At 51.2% G+C, this 21961-nt stretch overlaps 1 pseudogene; it reads left to right on the top strand.

Moving 5' to 3' along the window:
* The window catches only part of LOC135287585 (zinc finger protein 883-like), a 182419-nt pseudogene that overhangs the window by 29391 nt on the left and 131067 nt on the right, over positions 1-21961 (top strand).

The following is a 21961-nucleotide window of genomic DNA, read 5'->3' as shown; positions in this document are numbered from 1 at the left end:
CCAGAGCTCTGTCTTGAACAGACACCTACGGAAGCACCGGTAAGGGAAGCCCTGCAAATGTCCCTGCAGGGAGAGCTTCGTGCCTGGCTCCAGCTTCATACCCAATTGTAGGACCCATGTTGGGAAGAGACCTGTGATCCATGTTCCTTGTAATCCATGCAGGAAAGACACCTGTCCCTTTTCTTGCCCCTGCCAATGACATGATGTGGGATTGAAGAACATGAGGATCTGGCTAGGGCCATGTCATTATATTCACTCTCTCCTCAGGTCATTGCCAGGGGCAGGAAAGGGACTCTCTCCCTGAGGAGAAAGGTGTCCTTCCCAGGCAGGAGGAAATACCTGGCCAGGAAGAGCCAGTGAGTTGTGTTTTGGTTTTCCCTGTAAATAGTTTTTGTTTTCCCTTCTGCTACAGTATTGTTTCTGTTCCTGTTTGTTCGTTATCTCGTTGCTGTCCCCAGTAAATTGTTCTTATCCCTGCCTGGGCTCCTTGATTTTTGTGCTTTCCATGGGGTGCGGGAGGGCAGCGAGCGGCAGCGCGGTTTTAGCGGGAGCAGGAAATTGGGGAATCCCATTCCTGAACCCTGGCCCATGGAAACCGAGCATCCCAGCTGGTCCCAAACCTGGTGGCCATGGCAACAGCCTTGGGAGCGGGTCTCTGGCTGGGGCTGTGGGAACCTCTTCCCTCTGGTGCCCAGGGACAGGACTGGAGGGAACGGCTGCAGCTGAGTTGGGGCAGGCTCAGGATGGATCTCAGGAAAAGGTTTTTCCCCAGAGGCTGCTGGAGCACTGCCCAGGCTCCCCAGGGAAGGCTCCCAGCTCCAGGGCTCTCTGAGCTCCAGCAGCGTTTGGGCAGCGCTGCCAGGCCCAGGCTGGCATTGTTGGGGTGTCCTGTGCAGGGCCAGCAGTTGGACTCCAGGATCCTGATGGGTCCCTCCCAGCTCAGCCAGTTCTGTGGATCTGGGATCCCATGATCCTGGGGATGGGGCTGCCAATGGTTGCCATGGCAATGCTCTGGCTGCAGGCCTGAGCTGGTGTCCATGGCAACCACCCCTGGCATGGGGTCTGCATGGAGCTGCCAAGGGACTGAGCATAGCAACAGGGGGCTGGGGATGGTTGCCATGGAAACTCACCTTAGCAACAGGGGGCTGGGGATGGTTGCCATGGAAACTGACCTAAGCCACTTGGGATTGGTTATGGTTGCACACTAAGGGTCAGATTTGTCACAGGCACTCAGAGGGGTTCCATGGGGACATTCCAAGACTCTCCAGGCTGTTCAAGAGCTGGAATGTCACAGGCAGAGACAGGGGCTCCATGGACACCTCCCAGGGGTTTCTGGGGATGGTCAAGAGCCCTGTGCTCAGAGGCAGTCACAGCCTTTCCATGGTAAAGGCCCAGGGCACCTTGGGCTGCAAAGGCACCGATCTGTCACAGGCACTCACGGGGACTCCACGGTGACATCCCAGGAGTCCCCAGACTGCCAAAGGGCCGGGATGTCCCAGACATTCCCAGGGGTTCCTGTCATGGGCACAGTGGGAGCTTCAGGCAAAAGCTTTATTTCTTTATTGGAGAAATTTCTGTTGAGACATGAGTTGGAGAAATGACCCCCAACAGCCACCATGGATCCTCAAACCCCTGCAGGGCCCCTAGACTTCTAAAATTCCTTTTAATACAGGAGACTGGGAGTGGTTGGATCCAATGCTGGCCCCAGACTTTGTCAAAGGTGTAAAGATTGGACAGGTGGAATTAGAATTTAATGCAATTTGTCCCACAGGATTAAGGATGGAATACCACATATATTTATATAAATACAGCTCTTATTGATTCTGATCATTATTAGAACAAAGAACTTAACCACAGTTGTTTACTCCACAGTACAGGAGCTATAACAATTATTAGAATATTCTGCTCCAGGAAGCAAATTTGCAGGCAACATGGCCTTGAGGGAGTTGTTGGAGCCCATTGCAGGCAGAGCCTCCTGCTCCAGCAGGAACTGCCTTTCCTGTGCCAGGAGCAGGGCAGGTCCCGCTGCAGGAAAAGCCCCAGGCCAGCCCCAGCACAGGGAAGGGCTCAGGCACAATGGCAGAGTGCCGTGCTGGGAGCTGTGCCAGGCAGAGCCTGAGGCACCAAAGGCACCTTGGCAGCAGCAGCTGCTTGCAGGGCATGGCCAGAAGCCTCCCTTGGCAGCCCGGCCTGGTGGCCAGCACTGCCGAGCTGCTGCCCCAGGGCTCATTTCTGCCTGGGCTCTGAAAAGCCACTTCTGCTCCAGGAGCCTGCCTGTGAAGCCTTTGGCACCTTGGGGACAAGATATGAATGACAAAACTCTTCATGCCAGCAGAGACAAGGCAGGGGCAGAGGAAAGGGGAGAGCCAGGTCCAGGGGACAGGGCTGCCATGGTGATGGCTGGGAGGTCACTGCCCCTGCAGCAGCCTGGCTGCCCTCAGCAGACATTCTGGCCAGAAGCGTTGTGAGGGCACCCAGCACAGCAGAGAACCCACACAACAGGAATTCTGTCCTTTGGGTAGGGATGGTTTTTCACTGGGTCAGGTTGCACAAAGCTCCTGCTCTTGGACAATTCTTGTGATGGGGAATCCACTTCTCTGGAAAAACAGTTGCAGTTTTGTGCCACTCTGATAACTGTACAATATTTCCTCCTTCTAACAAATGTAAATCCCTCCTCGTTCAGTTGAAAGATATTGAGCCTTGTTCTGTCACTGCAAGATTTCAGAGAAAACACTTTTGACCACTATTTTTCCATTTTCACAGACTTTGGAGAGGACCCAAAAATCTCCCAAGATGGGGTTTGGAGGCCTCATCACATAACCAGCATGGAGAGGCTGATGGCTCTGGGCTCAGTGGTGTGGAGACTGAGGACACAACAGGAATAGCCTGAGAGGGATTGAAGGGTAGTTTCAGAGACGCTACAGCTTCATATTTAAGTGATCCTGAGAAAGATAATGGCACCAAGGGCAGCTGGGGAGGCCCAGACTGGACACCAGGAGAAAGGAATTTCCCTCCCAGAGCAAGGCTGTGGTGCAACACATCCCCCAGAAGAAGCCTGGAGCAGCACAAGGCTGTGTGTGAGCAGGCAGAGGCAGGCAGGAGGCAGAACTGTCAGCAAAGGAAGGGGCCAGCCAGGTGGGGCAGCCGGGGGATGACGACAGCCTGCAGGGAAAGAGGCGCCGGATTGCTCAGCATCAGAGACACCTTTCCCTTGCTTGTCCCCACCTGTCATCACTGCCTCCAGTGTTCTGCTCTACCTGAAACCTGGGGACACTTTCTAAGACCTGTCCTTCAATGGGACCCATTAACCCTTCAAGAAATCTTCTGTGTTTTTCAATCTCACTTTGAGTTGTTAAGAGGTTTCTGAGCACACTCTGAGGGACTGAGTCTGATGCAATAACCACCCAATCCCCAGAGGGTCATTCAATTCCTGCTGCTGTGTCTGTGCTGCTGAGCTGGGCTGGGCTCCTGGCCCAGAGGCAGCTCCTGGCAAGGGCAGCGCTGCAGAGAGACAGCTCTGGCCAGGAGCAGCTCCTGTGCACAGCCCAGCAGGACTGGGGCACTGCCAGGGCAGCTCAGGGACAGCAGCAGGGCACAGACAGAGCTGACAGGGGCTCAGCACTGGCAGGTGCTGGGGGATGTCCCAGAGGGGGCTGTGTCACAGCAGCACCTCTGTGGCTGTGTCCTAGAGGCACAGAGCAGCTGTGATGTCAGCAAGGGGCTGTGTGACAGCACAGAGTGGGCTGTGTGAGGTCAGAGGATGGGCTATGACATCACAGAGTTTGTTGTGTGAAGTCATCTAGCAACTACAGCATCATAGAGGGGACTCTCTGACATCATAGAGCAGGCTGTAACGTCACAGTGTGTGCTGTGACACTACAGAGTGGCAATATTGTATCACAGAGAGGGTTTTTTGACATCACTGAGGGGGTTGTGACATCACAGAACTCTCTGTAATGTCATAGAGTAGGGTGTGAGGCCATGGAGTAGCCTCTGCCATCATGGAAGGTGTCTCTCTGACATCAGAGAGTGGGTTGTGACATCACTGTGTGACTGAGTAACATCATAGAGCCAGATGTGACATCACAGAGCAGCTTTTTGGTATCACAGAGTGATATCCTAGCACTGGCCCTGTGATATCATGAGGGGGCTTTGTGACATCACAGAGCAGGCTGTGACATCACAGAGCAGTTGTGTGTCATCACTGAGTTGCCTGTGACATCACAGAGTAGGGTCTGTGACATCATAGAATGGACATCATAGAATGGGTTCTGCCATCACAGGGTATCTGTGTGATATCATAGAGGGACAGTGACCTCAGAGACAATGCTGTGACATCATAGAATGGCTGTGTGACAACCCAGGGTAGGTTGTGTAATATCACAAGATTAACTGTGACATCATAATGAGGGCTGTGGCATCACAAAGGGGCTGTGTGACATCACAGGAGCTGTGTGAGGTCACTGGGGAGGTCACTCTGCCCCAGCCCCCCTCACAGTTCCCCCAGAGCAGTCCAACGCTGCTCGTGCACAGCGGGGTCCCCTGTCCCCCCGGGTCCCCCCGCCCCCGGCACCGCAGCCTCCCCCAGAGGATGTTCCACGAGATCGACCCCAGAGCCTGACACGGGGACGGGGGGCCGGGGCCCTGGGGGGTGGGACAGGGGACAGGGACCCCCCGGCAGCGTCCCCGTGTCCCCCAGGGTCAGAGCCTGGGCCAGGGCTCCTACACCCTCTTATGAACGAGCGCTTGAGAGTGCTGAAATAATCCCTGCAAGGGATCAGCAACAACCAGATTTAATATTAAGGGACAGCACCACAAAGTTCCCTGGCAAAAGTCACTCTGCTCCTGACTGGACACTTCAGGCACACCGGGGGAACAAAGCAACAACAAAACCAAACCAAATCAAGGCAAATAAAGCAGAAATGAACCAAGAACTGTCCCTGTGTAGGTGTGTGTGTGACACAAGTACAGTGAGGGCAAGGATAAAAGGAATATGATCTAAAAGCTGAACAGAGCTCAAACTTAACAGGGCTTAACTTATACTTTAGCCTTAACTTCTACCGTAAACTTAACAATTTAGCATAAGAACAACACTTAAGAGTCTTTAACCTCATTTATAACCTATGACTAAATAATTTAACAGTGGAATAACAATTAACAATAGTTATCTTAGCTAATAAATTAAACCTAACAAATTAGCAAAAGAACAACACTTAGAAGCATTTACCTTAGCTTAGACCTCGTGACCTAACTTTACTTACAGGCCTGACTGACTCAGCTATCCAAGGCACTCCAACCCCTCCGAGAGCATCATTTCTGCCACACTTCCCCAGCACAGGCACTCCTGTGTGCACACAGACACAAAGAGTCAGTGCAAGGCACCTGTGACAAATTCCCCCGAGGGCAGGAAATGCTCCCTGTGGATGCTTTGGCACCTCCCCAGCGGGTGAAGGGTTGAGCCTGGAGGAGTGGGGGGATCGGCCCAGGCTCCCTCGTTGTTCAGGATCCCCGAGTGCAGCAAACGGGAGAGTTCCCGGCTGGGAGAGGCCCCACTCAGAGGGAGTCGCTGGCCCAGGAGAGCTCCAAGGGGCTCCTTTTGCAGCGCTGTTTGTAAGGCCCCGAGAGAGGGGCTGCAGTCACAGCAATGGTTCATCCTGGCCGCACTTGGCATCAACAGCTTTCTTTGGCACTGTGAGAACAGGGATGTTGTGCCACTGAGGGAACAAAACCATTCCCAGGGCTGCTCCTACAGCAACCAGGAGCTGGCTGGGCACAGCAGTGCCTGGAGCAGACAGTGTTTGTGCTGAGCTGGAGGAGCTGAGCCCAGGGGCTGTTGGCCAAGGCTGAGGCCCAAGGAGCATTTCTGAGCTGGCAGGGCAGGCTGAGAAGAGGAGGGGGGAATGCAGCAGCACAGGGCCCATGGAAACAAGGGACCATGGTGACACTGTGGGGCCCTGTGACACCAAGGGACCATTGTGACACTGTGGGGTCTTATGGAGTCATGGATTGCACTGTGATATTGCTGGGCCTCATGACACCAAGGAAGCTGTACTGATGCTGTTTGGCTCCAAGGAATGAAGGAATCATTGTGATACTGAGAGGCCCCCTCAAACCAAGGGGCCACTTTGACCTCATGAGGAGCCTCATGGAACCATGGAGACCGTTATGATGCTTTGGGGTGTCTTGGAACCAAGGCTCCATTCTGACACTGTGAGACCCTATGGAGCCAAAGGTCCATTGTGACATTGCAAGGGCTCATGGAATCATGGAGACGCTATTAAGAGACTTCACAGGCTCATGGAACCAAGGGGCCATTGTGACACTAAGGGGAACCATGGGATCATGGAGACCATTGTGACACTATGAGGCCCCATGGAATAAGGAAATCATTGTGAAACTGTGAGGCCTCATGGAACCAGTGAGACCATTGTGACCCTGGGGGTCCCCCCAGAACCAAGAGGACCATTGTGATACTGTGGGGCCTTGTGAAACCAAGAGGCCTTTGTGACCCTGCAGGGCTGCATGGAACCAAAGCTCCAGGGTGAAATTGCAGGGCCTGGTGTCATCCGTGGTCCATTGTGACACTGTGGAGCCAAAGGAGACCATTGTGACACTGCATACCCCCAGAGTCCAAAGGTCGATTGTGACATTGCAGGGCTCATGGAACAGAGGAGTCATGTGCCATTGTGGGGCCTGTGGAACCATGGAGACCATTGTGACACTGCAAGGTCTCATGGAAGCAAGGGGTTATTGTGACACTATAGGGTGCCATAAGACCAAGGGAACGCAGAACAGGGTTGGCTGGCTTGGCCTCTCATGGGCTGCCTGACTGTTCCAACTGACCTTGGCATATTGAGGGTCTCTTCTCATCTGCTTCTGAAACACTGGTTCTCCCTGCTTTCCTTCCCAGTGGAAAAGAACTGTCCTTCTTCTCCAGGTACACATGGCCAGAACTGGGGTTTCACCTCCAAATTTCCTTATATCCAGGGATTCTTACCACAGGAATATTTCCAGGACAACTCTGGCTGGCAGTGGTTTCACAAGGGTCATCTCTCATCTGTCCCTAACACACTGGGAAAGGCTCCATGCTTTCCTTCCTGTTGGAACAAAATGTCCTGCTTCTCCAGGCACCCATGGCCAAGACTGGGTTTCCACCTCCAAAATTCCATACATGCAAAGATAGCTCCCAGACAAAACCTGTCCTTACTGACAAGTCTGATTTGCCTTAGCCTACTGAGACTCACGCCTGCCTTCCAAACACTGGGGCTCTGCCCTTTCCTTCCTGTGGAAATGAACTGTCATTCTCAGCCAGGTGTCTATGGCCAGAATTGAATTTCACCTCCAACATTGCATACTGTGACAGACTGGAGGAGATTGTTGGCAAGAAACATTTCATGTGTCGGGGAAGAATGGGCAGACCCAGCACTGCCCTGTCCTGGAACCCCAATCCCCCCAGAGCCTCTATCCCAGCCCAGCAGTGGCTGCCAGTCCCTGGCACAGCACAGGCAATGCTCCACAGCCACCTCTGGAGCCCCAGCCCAACTCCTGAGTGACCAAATGAGCCCAAGTCCCACCTAGGGGAAGGGCTCAGGAAGACCAAGGGGTATTGAAGGCTGACCACAAGGCAAGCACACATCTTGACCCTGCAGCCTATTGGAATTTCCATCTGAACACTGCTGGAATCCAGGAGTTGGTAGCTTTATGTGTGCTCCTCTGTATCCTTTTTGTCTTTCTTTCTGTGAGTTCTTCTTCTGTTTCTGTGCTCCTGCAAATTTTGATTAACATTAAATTGAACAGGCTTAGAGTTTGAGAAGTTGAATGGGCCAAGTCAATGCTTTGAGAAGTGTTTTTTTGAAGATTGTCTGCTGTAGTTTGACATGAGAAGAATCTTAAAAAGTTATACAAAACTTTTTGTGTAACTGACAATTTGTTAAACCACTAAGATACTGAACACGCCTCTGTGAAACACAGATGTTAAAAATGACAAAACCCAGGAACCTCCTCTTTCTTTTCCACTCAACAAAGAAGTAGCAGGCCCAGCCCCCCAGCCCCCATCTGAACCAAACCAAACCGAGCAGCCCTGCCCTGGGCCGAGCCCCTTCCCCCCTCCCCAGGCCCCCCCATGGGCCCCATTCTGACCAAACCAAACCCCAACAACGACCAAACAGGAAAACAAAAGAGGCTACAACACCCTAACCAGAACAAAGCCAGCCACAGCTGTTAAAATATTGCCATCAAGTCCCCTCCCCCAACACAACTAAAACAAAAAAAAAAAATACAAGCATATAAAAAAACAACATAAAACCATCAAAGTCTGTAAAGAAGAATTTAAATCCCAAATAAAACAGCAGAAAAAATACCTTAATCTTAAAAATAAAATAATCTTATTAACTATGGAGAAAAATCTCTTTTTATTTATAACACATAAAACTATAAAAAACTAAATTAATATCAAACAAAAACATGCATATTAAAATAAACAAATTTTAAAATAACTGTAATTCTATCAAAAGTTTAAACAGAAAAAACCAGTAGTCCAATACCCCCAAGAGAAGATCTCTACTCCCAGACATATAAATTATTTTAAAAGTAAGTAATAAAATCCTTTACCTTTAAGGAACTCATCTTTAAAACAGTACCCCATACGCCAACATGACCCATCAACAAGCTGTAAAAAAACTTGTAGCAATAAATACAACTTCACAGTAACAAAATTCCCCAGACAACTGTTATCCCTGACAAAATTGAGAGCCAGAAAAAATCTAGTTTTTCCTCTTGTAAAAAAAATCTTCAAACCTTAACAAGAAAAATTTCTCTCCCTAAGAAAACTATAAAAAGACTATTCTAGAAAGAATAAACTAACTAGAAATTTTAAGTTTAGTTTCTTTACACTGTCAGTAAAAAAAAAGGTCTAAAGCAAAATGGTGTTCTAAAGAATTTATTTTAATTCTTACTACCATTTTTTCTTTTCTATATCTATAATAAAATTTTATTTATACCCACTTAAAATTTTAAACTTACTATACCTTTCTCCTAATCCTATCTCACAAATAAATAAATACATAAATAATTAACCAACACTAAAACCCACCACATTCATCAATACATTAACTAAGAAATCTCAATATTAGAAAAATCTTACATTAACAAACCAAAACAAATACAATGCGATAATAAACCTTTTGCCAAAGTTTCTCTGATTTTCTAAAGTTGTCAGTAAAGGCTGTTTGGTTGTTTTGAGCTTCTGAGTTTCTCTTGTTGGTATTTCTCCAGTGCATCCAACTCAGAGCACACAAACAACTGTAATTCCCTTTAAATTTCTCCTTGAGAGAGTTGTTTGGGGGATGGGAGTCAGGGCTTGTCTGTCCTGCTTGGCACAGCCCAGGCAGGGCTTTCCCAGCCACATTCCACACTCCATTGTCCAGCTGGAGCCACTGGTGCCTCTGAGTTCTGCTGGCCCAGCCCCAGGGACGCTCTCCTTGTCTGCCCATTCCCCCACGGTCTCTGGGCAGGGATGGCCTCAGTGGGGGCTGCTGACGTCCTCAGCACCTTGGAGGCTGCTGCTGGATTTCACTGGTCCAGAGGCTTTTTCAGCCTTCAGCTCTTCAGTTCAGGAATTCAGTGTCCCAGGGCTCATTAACATTGAGAACACCTTAACAAGCCAAGCCTCTGGGACTAATAAATTTTTTCAAATAAATTTTTTCAAATAAACCATTCATATAATTGTGGTTAATTAGACTGATTTCAGGAGTGTATTCAAACTGAATACATTCTACTTTAAAAGACAGTGAGAAAACATTTTTTATGTCCTGTTTAGTTTTTTTTTTCCAGTTAATAAATGGCTATGTGCAATCTCCAATTGATATTGAATCCAAGTACCTCCTCATGCAGTCTGAATAGATATGAAAATCAAGACCCTTCATGGCTGACAATCAATCAGACTCTGTCCCTACCCCCACCCCACCATTTCCCCCATCCAAGCCCTGGCACTCAGAGCAGCCTTGTGCAAATCTGAGCTCCCTCCAGCCCAGTCTGCACCTGCAGCTTTCAGCTCCTTGGCTCCAACTCCCACCTGCTTTCCTTGGAGAAGGAGCTGCCCCAGACACAGAGGGATGTTCATTGATTGTCAGCCAACAAAGCCAAGGGAAGGCACAGTTCCATCAAATGCAAAAGTTATTCTTCTCCCTGGCTCTGCCCTGCCCCTGATCCCCACAGCCTGTCCTGTTTCCTTCATCCCTCATTTGCCAGGCACTTTCTGGGACAAGGGAGCTCTGCTCTGGCTATGGAGGGAGGTCCAAGTGCAGGCACTGGCGTGGGAACCACAACTCATCAGTTTTGTGTCCTTTGGGGGACCAGGAACTGGTGAGACTCAGAGGCACAGTAAGGTTTCTCTTCATGGCCAATATAAAAAATGTGAACATGATAAAATTTAATAATTTAATAAACATGAAAACCCTTCCCTGAGCTCCCTGTGACAGCAACATCTGACATGTCCACCATCCACAAGGGATTGCCATACAGGAAGGATTTTAGACAGAGACATAGGAAGAGGTGATATAAAAGATAAAAACACAACTAAGATGCTGACTAAGAAGGTATTTAAAGTTTTGAAAAATTGGGCAACTCCCTGATGCTCAAAGCATGAGGCCAGTCAAGGGATACACATTGGAATAACCAGAGAACAGCTGCAGGAGGAAATCTGGGAACCAGGGGAAGGACATAGATCCAGCTGCTCTAAATGAAGAGATGTCCTTAGACACAGCCATTTAACCAGGAAAGCTGAAAACACCTGAAGGAAGAGGGCCGTGAAATACTAGACTGAATGTTGCTGGCAAAGGTAGAGGGGAAGATCAGTATTTTTTCTCCTGCCATCAGTAGAAGAATCCGTGAGATCCAGGAAACTCCTGTTCCTGGTGGGAAAACTTTGCCATTTCTTGTAAGTACTCATGTAATCCAGATAAGAAATATTTTCTGGTGTATTATGAAACTAACAGGTATTAAAACCTGTGCCCCTTTGCAGGCAGACATCAGCTGTGTGCCCATGAACAGGCAGTGCCACTTGTGCCCTGAGGTGCCCAGCTGGGATTGGATCTCTCCGAGAGCACCTGAGGGAGAGCAGAGCACCTTGCAAGCTGCAGGTCCCTGCCAGCCCCGCAGGGCTCCTGTCCCATCAACATCTGCTCTGCTGCCAATCACAGCTGGGATAGCACCGCCCCTGCTGTGTGATTGACAGTTCTGCCAGGGCTGGGGGCGGGGCTCTGTCCCACCACAAACCAAGGCCTGACCCGGCCCTGGCCCCACATGGGCATTCCGAGCATCCCGAGGTCTCTCGGGACATCGATCTCATCCAGCCTCTGACAGCGACCACGGTGACACTCCGGAACCTCATGGAACCAAGGGTCACTGTGACAATGCGGGTCCAAGGAAACTGTGGTGGGACTGTGGAACTTCATGGAATCAAGGAAACCATTGTGCAGTTCAGGGGCCCTGTGGAAGCAAGGGTCAATGATCAAACTGTGGGGCCCATAGAAACAAGGAGCCATTGTGACACAGCAGGGCCGCATGGAGCCAAGGGACCACTGTGACTCTGTTGGGGCTCATGAAACCAAGAAGCCATTGTGACATTGCCAGACTTCATGGAATCAAGGAGACCATTGTGATGGTGTGGGGACCCATGATATCAGCGGAACATGGAACAGGTCTGCCTGCTTTGGCCTCCTGGGGCCTGTCTGACAGGTCCCGCTGAATTTGACATGTCAAGGGCCACTTCCCATCTGACTGTGAAACACTGGGGCTCTGTGCTTTCCTTTCTATGGAAAAGAACTATCTTTCTTGTCTAGGCTCCCATGGCTGAAATTAGGATTCCAACTCTAAAATTCCCTATATCCAAGGCTTTCTCCCAGACAAAATCTGCCAATACAGTCAAGTCTGGCTAGCCTTGGCCTCTGGTGACTGCCTCTCATCTGTCCCTGGGGCTCGCCTGTTTTCTTCCTGTGGAGACCACTGAGACACTGTGGGGCGTTGTGGAGCCAAAGGGCATTGTTGCACTGTAGGAACTTGTGGAACCAAGGGGATCATTGTGACACTGTGGGGTCTTGAGGAACCATGAAGACCATTGTGACACTTTGGGTTCTTGTGAAATGCAGGGGCATTGTGACACTGCAGAGCACCATGGATCCAAGGGACCATTGTGACAATGTGGAGCCTCGTGGAACCAAGGACATCACTGTGGCTCTGTTGGGCCCCATGGTCCCAAGGGGCCAGTGTGAAGCAGCAGTGTGGGAGTTAGCTTGGCGGTAACTCAGAGTCAGCCAGATTTTACCCCGAAAGATCCCGGCATGAGGTTCAAGCCCTGGGAATCATTTATATGAGGTTCAAGCCCTGGGAATCATTTATTTAACTTAGGATGAGCTTGGGAGATTTCCCACAAGTCTTTAGCTTTGTTATGCTAAGTTGTCCAAGTTCAGCTTTCCTACTGGTTACTTGTTTCCCCTATATGGGTATTGTTCTAGTTCTCTAGCCCCAAGTGTATATGTTGTTGCTTCCCCTTTATCTCAGGTCTTTGGATCCTGCCCTTCATACTGTGCTCAACTTCTCCATGTTTATTGTTTTTCACCCCGTTATTGAAGGTTTTTTTGGGCAAATCCACTGAACCCGCTGCTTTTCATTTTCGCCAACTTCACTCTTAACTCAGAGAACCAGAGAGGTTTGTCTCAGCCACCCTCACTGGGACATCTGGCCACTGAGCAGGGACCTTGACATTCAGTTGCGTCAGCTGGGGTTAGCTGAGAGATAGGCCAGGGCTCCCCGGGACTGTGGATTGTGCTGGGCCCAGTGGATTTCCTATCACTTCAAGGGACCTGAGCCTGCATTGGTGGCGATGATGATGGTTTCCTCATGTGGATGATTGCAGGTGGGTTTGGGAAAATGCAGGACGTTTATCACCCATTTTGCCACCGTGTTTTTAAAATACTGATCCACATCCCATAATTGATTTTGTGATTCTGTGGGATTTAAATTGTAAAACCTTTCGATCAAAAGGGACCCCATTGCACCCCGCATGCTCCCCTTCTTCTACACCATCCTTGAGACCCTTCACCAGCAAGCTGTGTGTCGAAAACTTAATCCATCAGTCACTCCTAACCCGGGACCTCCCCTGAAACCTGCCTTTCATGGACATTCCATGATGGTCCAAGATGGCAATGGCCACGCTGTCTTGGAGCATTGTGCCCTGGAGACCCAAGATGGAAGAAGCCCGAATGTGGCTCGGGAGCCTGGCCACCCTCCCTCCATCCTGGCTCCTCCACTTCCTGCTACCACAACCTTCTCTTCAACTCTGAACGAACCTCCAGACTCCATCCCCGGAACTGCAGGTCACGTCTCCATGGTCATTCATTCCACCTCCACCCTGGGCCACAGCTCCAGAAAATGACAAAATGGCAGCGCCCTTTACTCACCCTCCGGCAACAACATAAACCCCATGGGCAAGGATACTAAGCCAAACTGTCACACTATTTCTAATCCAAGTGTTTCTGCTCCAAGTTATTCTTCCTCCCCAGAAGACAGTTTGGACTCCACAGAGCCACCTCTCCCCTCAACCCTAGAAGATCCCTGGGAAAGGATCTGGAAGGAACCAGTTAAGGAAGGAGACTGGCAAATAGTCTTGAAACTCCTCATTGCCCCAGGACATTAGGAAAGAAGGGAGCAGAATCCCAGGTATCAGCCATTGGTTTACGGGGAAATCAAGGAGCTGTGTGGGGCAGCTAAAGACTAGAGGCAGGACTCACCTGGTTTTAATGGCCTAATGAGGGCCATGTTTACAGCACATGTAACCCCCTATGAATTAAAATATATTATGACCATGTTTTTATCACCTACAGAATACACCCTGTGGGAAAGGGGGATGGAAGTGATTACTAAATCAATTAATAGCAGACCATGTTAATAATGAGGCAAGGGCGCAATTGACAGTCAGCCATCTAGCTGGAAAAGGACAACACAGCCTGCCAGATGATCAAGCAGCAGGTATCCCCAGAGAAGTATTGGATGATATAACAGAGATGGCTTTGAAAGCTTTAATCCAGGTACCGGATGGTAGCACCCCCAGTTTGGACTATGTAAACATAAGACAAGAACCCGGAGAGCCCTGCATGAAATTGATTGATTGCCTTAAACAGGCACTAGAGAAACAAGTCCAGGATGAAAAGACTCAAAATGAATTACTAAATTCATTGGGGGTAGCCAATGCCAACCTGGAATGTAAGAAAGGGCTGCGTGCCCTTCCACTAGAGATGGAACCCACACTCCTGCAGATGACTGAGGCTGTAATTGCCTCAGGACAGCAGAACACGTAGTGGCCGTACAAACCCAGGCCATTGGGCAAGGAGTTGCAGAGGCCCTAGTGGCTGTGTCATTCCCCTTTAAGGGGCCCCAGCAACAATTACAGGGCCCAAAAATATGTTTCTGGTGTGGTTAACAAGGACATTTAGAAAATATTGTCTCGGGGGTAGGTGGGTATCCGGTCCCCAACAGAAATCAACATCAAATTAAGCAGAATTTTGCTTTTTGCAACAGCCCAGTGCAGGTTGGGATGATGATCCATCCTCACAGCTGGCCCAGGGCAGGCCGGGAGTGGCCTTGGTGGCACCTGGGTGACACCTTGGGCTTGGCACAGTCTTGAGAATGGTCTGTTTTCAACAAAGAAATGCAAGACTTTTAGATTGCTTCATAGAATTTAAAAGACAAAACCCCTCTTTGGCTGTGTGCAGTCAGATCTCCAAGCAAAGCAGATCCCAAGTGAGTGAGGAGAGACAGGATGGGGATGGGGAATGTGGAGCAAGGTTGTTGACACTGGGTCAGAGCTCAAGGCACAGCTTCTCCGAACAGGCCAGACCTCCTTTGGAGAGTCCCTGGATCAATATCAGTCACAGAATGCTTCAATCACCTCTTGCATAAAAGAAAAATAATAAAAGACATCCTTTAAAATAGGAATATAAATTTACTAGAAAATCTTTGAAATATTTCTCCAATAGGAAAAATTCCTGATGAACAGCACTAGAGCAGAGGGAAATCAAGGCAGAGCCATAGTTTGTCAGGACTTGCTTGATCCTAATGAGCCCCGTGGTGCATTGGGAGCTGAGCCCTGGATCCTCAGGTCCTGAGAGGAGATTGAACAAATCTCTCCAGAAGTCAAAGTCAGAAAAAAACCCCGAAGTGTGTCAAGGCATGAATGGGTCCTACTAAAGTCCATCCCCAACACAGGCTCCTCATGGACTCCTTGGAGGAGAGAATTGGAAGCCAGGATGGCACAAAAACTTCTCAAAGCCTCAGTGTGAAAAGGAAAATTCAAAGTACTTTAAAAACCTTGAGTATCTCAAAGTATAAATGAGACCCTTGAATGTCAGTAGAAAGCTCTCAGGGGACTCGTTAAAGCAGATAACTGGGGCCATGATTGCAGAAACCTCTCCCAGAGTCTGTATCAAAAGGGAAACACCAAGTACCTTAAAATAACTGAAGTACCTTGAAGCATTAATGAGCCCCACTGAGTGTTGTTACTGACAAAGCCTCTCCAGGGACTAATTACAGCAGATAATTGGAGGCCATGATTGCACAAAACTCTCAGAATCGCCAAGGCAAAAGCCAAAGCCAAAGTCCTTTGAAAAACCTGCAGTCCCTGGGAGCATTCAGGAGCCCCCAGGGCCATTGCTGAGCAAGGCTCCCCAGGGACTCCTTCCAGCAGATCCTTGAGGCCACTGGGATATGGGCTAGGGGGGGATGCTGAGGGCAGGACAAGGGGCTGGCAGTGCCCAGCCTGGCTGGGGCTGTGCCAGGAGGCCCCAGGGCCTCAGGACAAGGTGTCTCCTCCCAGCCCTTGGTGGCACAGACCCTGCTGCTGTGCCCCAGGCCACCAAGACTTGGCTTCTCTTTGTCCCCACCTGGCATCAGTGCCTCCAGTTCTCTGCCCTGCCTGGGGCCTGGGGACACTTTCTCAGCTGTGTGCCTCAGTGGGACCCATTAAAAGTCCAAGAAACTTTGGAGTTGGATTCTGCCTTGGAGTTCTGGAGAGGTTTCTTCAGCTGCCTCTCAGGGACTGATGTTCAGGGCCTCAGCACAAAGCCCCAGAGGGTCATTAAAGTCCTGGTGCTGTGTCTGTGCTGCTGAGCTGGGCTGGGCTCCTGGCACAGAGGCAGCTCCTGGTAAGCAAGAAGAGCTTCAAAAGCACATTTCTCTTGCTGAGCAGCTCTTCTGCCAGCCCAGCAGGGCTGGGGCACTGCCTGCAGCCAGCCCGGGCACAGCCCAGAGGCACAGAGAGCTTCAATCAGTCAGGGCTGGGAAGGTGCTGAGAAGTGCCTGGGGCAGAATCACTGCCAGCCCTTGGCACAGGAACCTCTGGCTGCAGGACAATGCATCTGCAGCTCCTGGAGTGATCTCCTAAAGCTGGAACATCCCAATGCCTGCAGACTCTGTGAGTACAAGTCTGAGTATTTCTGGTGCAGGGGATGTGAAATGCTCATAAAGCTCTGACATGCTGAGGGGTTCTGATCACTCACAGAATATTTCCAAGACAAGGATTTTGATAAAAATGCAGAAATTTTCAAAGACTTTGTATGAATTTTCCTAGTACTGGAGAATGGCAGGGAGGGGGATAAATATTAAAGGTTGATTATGAATTTTGACAAGTGCCTGAGACATCTGAATTGTTACTTTTAGTGATCAGTAGGTTCACAGGAGATCCCTAATTTGCTTTCATCCTCTTTGTCCATGGACAGCAGCAGCATCACCTTTACTGGAGCCATCAGGCTCAGTCTCAGCTGTCCTTTCTCCAAGCTGCAAACAGAACCTGCCCCCAGCCAGTGCCCTGCAAACAGGCAGGGTTTTTTCAGGGCAAGGCGAGTGCACAGAGATTTGGGGTCTGTGAGTGCTGGCACAGAGAGATCAGGCACAAGGAAACACCTGCAGGAGGAAAATCTCCAGGAAGCAGAGAGAAGATCTGGCAATGACAGAAAACAAAACCCAGCAGTGCTGTGGCAGGGAGAGTTTAGAGATGCCCACAGGATCCCCTCCAGTGCAGCCCCCCCCTCTGAACAAGCCCCCTCCCTCCTGTCCCCCAGCCAAGGCTCTGCCCTCAGGGCCGGGGCTCCAAGGCGTGAAGCCCCTCCTGTGCAGGCAGAGCTGCAGCAGAGCCGTGGGGCAGCTCTGCAGCCCCGGGCCCAGTTCCTCCTGCAGAGCACAGGGCTGGGAGCAGCTGCCCGGCCCTGGGGGCTCTGGGAGGGGGCACAGCTGGCTCAGGGTGACGCTGTGCCCAGTGCCTGGCTCTGGGCAATGCTGTCAGTGCAGCCAGGGAAGGAGCTGCATCTCCCTTCATCCAATGTCAGCGTAAGGACACCTGGGAGTCTCCCTGAGATTTCAGTCCAAGCTGGGAGCTTCAATCCAGGCTGCTAACCTGTCCTAGAGCATCTCTGAATGATAAGATTGATGGGGAAAGGCAGAGGTGTTCTGACAGTGAAAATGCTGTTGGGTTGGTGAAATGAGCAACGTGAGTCCTTGGCTACAGATGTGGAGCTGGGTTGTGGTGGATCCATCTGCTCTCAGCAGTACCTGCTGACACTTTAGCGGAAGCATGGAAAGGTGATCATCCTCTCCTGAGAAAGGTAAAAGCCCTGAGAAATTCTGAACAGGTCAAAAGGACAGACCATTTCCCCTCACTCTCCACTCATCATTTTGCCTCACAGGACTTGCTCTGCTCTCCCTGAGTGCAGCAGAAATGCTGAGGTTTTCTGATGTCCAGAGAATACCAGGAGGGCGATGGGGGAAGCTTATGAAGAAAACTTCAGAACTCTTAAACACAGAAACATGTCTGCATATGTTACAGAGGAGGGTGTATGGGAAATAGCATTGATTTTGGTTACAGGTATCTCCTCTAACTCTTCACTGTCCTTTCTCCATGAACAGGTCCCCATGTGCAGCCCCAGCAAATGTCCAACAGCAGCTCCATCAGCCACTTCCTCCTGCTGGCATTGGCAGACACGCGGCAGCTGCAGCTCCTGCACTTCTGCCTCTTGCTGGGCATCACCCTGGCTGCCCTCCTGGGCAACGGCCTCATCATCAGCGCCGTAGCCTGCGGCCACCACCTGCACACGCCCATGTTCTTCTTCCTGCTCAACCTGGCCCTCAGCGACCTGGGCTCCATCTGCACCACTGTCCCCAAAGCCATGCACAATTCCCTCTGGGACACCACCACCATCTCCTACACAGGATGTGCTGCACAGCTCTTTCTCCTTATCTTCTTCCTTGGAGCAGAGTTTTCCCTCCTGACCATCATGTGCTACGACCGCTACGTGTCCATCTGCAAACCCCTGCACTACGGGACCCTCCTGGGCAGCAGAGCTTGTGCCCACATGGCAGCAGCTGCCTGGGCCAGTGCCTTTCTCAATGCTCTCATGCACACAGCCAATACATTTTCCCTGCCCCTTTGCCATGGCAATGCCCTGGGCCAGTTCTTCTGTGAAATCCCCCAGATCCTCAAGCTCTCCTGCTCCAAATCCCACTTCAGGGAAATGGGGCTTCTTGCTGTTACTGCCAGTTTGGTATGTGGCTGTTTTGTGTTCATTGTTTTCTCCTATGTGCAGCTCTTCAGGGCTGTGCTGAGGATCCCCTCTGAGCAGGGGCGGCACAAAGCCTTTTCCACCTGCCTCCCTCACCTGGCTGTGGTCTCCCTGTTCATCAGCACTGCAACGTTTGCCTACCTGAAGCCCCCCTCCATCTCCTCCCCATCCCTGGATCTGGCCCTGTCAGTTCTGTACTCGGTGTTGCCTCCAGCCCTCAACCCCCTCATCTACAGCCTGAGGAACCAGGAGCTCAAGGCTGCAGTGTGGATACTGATGAATGGATGCTTTCAGAAAAATTAAACTGCTGGCTAATTTGTGCCAATCAATTGTAATAAAAAATCATCTTTGATAGTTTTTGGTTTATTTTGGAGGTTCCTTTGTTTTACATTTGTAATATATTCCACAAATAAAGGTCATGATTTGTGCTATTTCTCATTTTGCTTCTCTTCACATTCCCTGTGGCCACATACTCTGTCAATGAGGGGCTGTACTCTTGATGGATTTAAAGGATCTCTCAGCATGGTTTTCTGCAGTGATGCCCTTTTGTTGCCTTCTCTGGAGCTGCAGCAGCAATGTCTGTGTGCAGAGCTGGGGGCAGATCAGTGCTGGCACAGCAGCTGTGCCCAGCAGCAGCAGCAGCACTTGGTGTTGCCAGTGCTGCTGCCGTGGCCCTGCCCCGCTGCCCTGGTGGCCCTGGTGTTGCTGCAGGGCCTGAGTGCTCTCGGGGCCGGGCACAGTCCTGGGGGTGGCAGTGCCGGGGCTGCAGCAGGGACAGGCCATGGGCACTGCTGGGGCAGCGCTGACGCCTCAGGCCAGGGCCTGGGGGCTGCAGGCTCCTTGCCCAGGCTCTCTCAAGAACACGGCCAGGCCAATGCTCCGCACAGAAAAGCCCCAGGGTGAGCAGCCCCAGGCTGGCCGTGGGCAGGCTGGGGGCAAACAGCATGGCTGGGGCTCTGCAAGGGCCCTGGGGGAGACAGGAAGGAACAGCAGAGCAGGGGCTGATCCATCCCCAGGCCGCTGCACAGCCCAGGGCAGCGTCCCAGAGCGTCCTGATGGAGCTGCCAACAACATCCCCCCTCTGCAGCCCTGGCCTCTCCCCCAGCTCACACAGGTGCCACATCCTTGCAGGCACAGCCACGGCAGCACTGGCTCAGGAGCCCCTGTTTGCATTGCACAGAGCAGGCGGGAGCACCCCCATGCTGTTGATGTGGGGACATGAACCTGAGTGAGCACAAATGCTATCAGCCCGTGGGGCCAGCAAGGGCTGGGGGACACCAGGGAAACCACTCAGCTTTGCTGTGGCCTCTGCAGTCAGCCAGAAAGTTTGTTCCCATCAACTGGGAGTTTCCTGTGCCACTGCAGACGCTGTGGCTCAGAGCCAGGGCTGCCAGGCAGCCACCCCCAAACTGCCCTGAGCTTTTTTGTTTACATCACTTTTGCTCTCTTCACACTTCCTGCTACAAATTTCTTCCTTTTGCCCACTCCTGTTCCCTTCCTTGTAAACAGCCCATCCCTGTTTGCCCTTTCCTCTCTGGCCCCACTCCCCATTGCAGTTCCTGACTTGGCCCCATGGGAACGTCCCTTGGGGAGCAGGATCATCCTCCAAGTGCTGCAGGAATTGTCTGCAGGCTCCTGCAGTGCCTGGTGCTGCTCCCTTGCCAGAGGCACCCCAGGCCAGGGGGACACATCTGGGCTGCTGTGTCTGCCTGTGGGGCTCCCTGTTCTGGGCAATGAGGAGGAGCTGCAGAGGCTCTGCAGGACTGACAGGATGGGCTTTGGGGCTGGCAGGAGAAGCTGAGGCACCTGGGCTGCTGGAGCTTCTGAAGAGGAGGCCCAGGGCTCATCCTGCAACTGCTCCAAGGATGGTTTCAGAGAATCCCAGAATCTGCACGGTTGGAAAAGTCCTTGGAGATCATCAAATCCAGCCTGTGCACTGACACTGCCTTGTCTCCCCTGAGCCTCCTCTTCTCCAGGATAAGCAACCCCAGCTCCTTCACCCCCTCCTCATAGGACTTGGGCTCCAGACCCCTCCTCAGCCTTGTTGTCCTTCTCTGGACATGCTCCAGCCCCTCCATGTCCTTCCTAAATTGGGGGGCCCAGAACTGGACACAGCACTCGAGGTGCTGCCCAACCAGTGCCCAGCACAGGGGAAGAATCACTGCCCTGCTCCTGCTGGCCACACCACTCCTGATCCAGGCCAGGAGCCATTGGCCTTCTTGGCCACCTGGGCACACTGCTGCCTCATGTCCAGCCTGCTGTCCATCAGCCCCTGCAGGTCCCTTTCTGCCTGGCTGCTGTCCAGCCACTCTGTCCCCAGCCTGTAGTGCTGCAGGGGTTGTTGTGGCCAAAGTGCAGGGTCGGCACTTGGACTTGTTCAACCTCACCTTGTTGGATGTGTTCCCTGGATCCAGCCTGTCCAGGGCCCTCTTCAGAGCCCTCCTCCCCTCCAGCACATCCACACTCACACCCAGCTTGATGTCATCTGAAAATTTGCTGATGCTGGACTCAATCCCCTCATGCAGATCATCAGTGCAGATATTGAAATCCACCCTGGCTGGCTCTGATCCCTCGGCCATCCTGTGGGTGCCCTGTGATGGCTCTCAGGGTGATCTGTTCCATAACCTTGCCAGGCACCCAGGTCAGGCTGACAGGCCTGGAGTTCCCCAGATCCTCCTTCCAGCCCTTCTTGGGGATGGGCTCACACTGGCACCTCCAGTGCTCTGGGACCTCCCTGCTGAGCCAGGACTGATGGTAAATGATGGAGAGCAGCTTGGGGAGCTCATCCACCAGCTCCCTCATCCTCCTGGGATGGATCCCATCTGGTCCTGGGGACACCTGTGAGCACCTGAGTGGCTCAGCAGGTCCCCAGCTGCTTCCTCCTGGATTCCAGGGGCTGTTCAGCTCCCTGTGCCCATCTACCAGCTCAGGAGAACACTTGTCCTGAGGGTGGCCTGTCTTACTGTTGAAAACTGAGACAAAGAAGGGGTGAAGTACCTGAGCCTTTTCCTCATCTTTTGTAACCATATCCCCCACAATAAGAAATGCAGGTTGCCCTTAGCCCTCTTTTTACCATTAATGTACTTATAAAAACATTTTTATTATCCTTCACAGAAGAATACAAGTTGTTTTAACTGAGCTTTCACCGCTCTAATTTTCTTTCTGCATGACCTAACAACATCCTTAAATATTTCTTGATTTACCTGCCTCTATGTCCAAAGGTGATGCACCCTCTTTTTAACCCCTAAATTCCTGCAAAAGCTCCATGCCCAGCCCGGCCAGTCATTTATTACTCTGGGTCATCTTTCTGCACAAAGGGACAGTCTGCTCTTGCTCCATCAAGGTTTCTTTGCTGA

This window comes from Passer domesticus, chromosome 30, assembly GCF_036417665.1.
Source record: "Passer domesticus isolate bPasDom1 chromosome 30, bPasDom1.hap1, whole genome shotgun sequence".
In the NCBI taxonomy this organism is placed as follows: domain Eukaryota; kingdom Metazoa; phylum Chordata; class Aves; order Passeriformes; family Passeridae; genus Passer; species Passer domesticus.
Note: the sequence above shows the minus strand (reverse complement) of the source record. Positions and strands in the feature narration are given on the sequence as shown.